We start from the raw sequence: 437 nt of genomic DNA, 5'->3' as shown, positions 1-437 counted from the left end.
GATGGTGTGGGCACTTCTGTGCCTCTCTCTCATCCAGAGGTAAGATGTGTTTTCTGATTCTGTTTGGGAGGGTGGGGGGAGAGGGAGGGCTGGGGGGGTGAAGAAGCAGAGAATTTGCTGAGCTGTGGTGAGAATACCAGAGGTTTGGATAGTGGCATTGCACTCGTGTATCTCCTAGCAGCTGAGATCTTAGAATGTTTTATTTCTCTTACAATTTTTGTCGCTCTGACATGGACAGGGAGGGCGAGCAGCGGGTGTGTGTGATGGTGGTACATGCCGGGGTGTTCATAGAATTTGGTACCATATTAATGAAGCCTTTTATCTCTGAATTAATTGCTTGCTCCGGTGCATGGAGTTACACGGCAGCTGTGTTTTGTGAGCAGAATGTCCTTGCATTCCTGCTTGTTTTCCCGCAGCGCGCAGCCTCATCACGGGTG

At 49.9% G+C, this 437-nt stretch overlaps 1 protein-coding gene across 1 annotated transcript in view; it reads left to right on the top strand.

The window, feature by feature from the left end:
* Positions 1-6: 6 nt before the first annotated feature.
* Positions 7-437, top strand: part of GABRG2 (gamma-aminobutyric acid type A receptor gamma2 subunit) — a 67,182-nt gene continuing 66,751 nt past the window's right edge. The window contains exon 1 of the mRNA XM_017737475.1: positions 7-39. The gene's annotated coding sequence lies outside the window, so the exon portion shown is untranslated. The remainder of the gene's footprint in view (positions 40-437) is intronic.

The sequence above is a fragment of the Corvus brachyrhynchos genome, unplaced genomic scaffold (genome assembly GCF_000691975.1).
Source record: "Corvus brachyrhynchos isolate BGI_N302 unplaced genomic scaffold, ASM69197v1 scaffold16, whole genome shotgun sequence".
Classification (NCBI taxonomy): Eukaryota; Metazoa; Chordata; class Aves; order Passeriformes; family Corvidae; genus Corvus; species Corvus brachyrhynchos.
The sequence above is the reverse complement of the archived record's forward strand: the minus strand, read 5'-3'. Positions and strand labels throughout refer to the sequence as shown.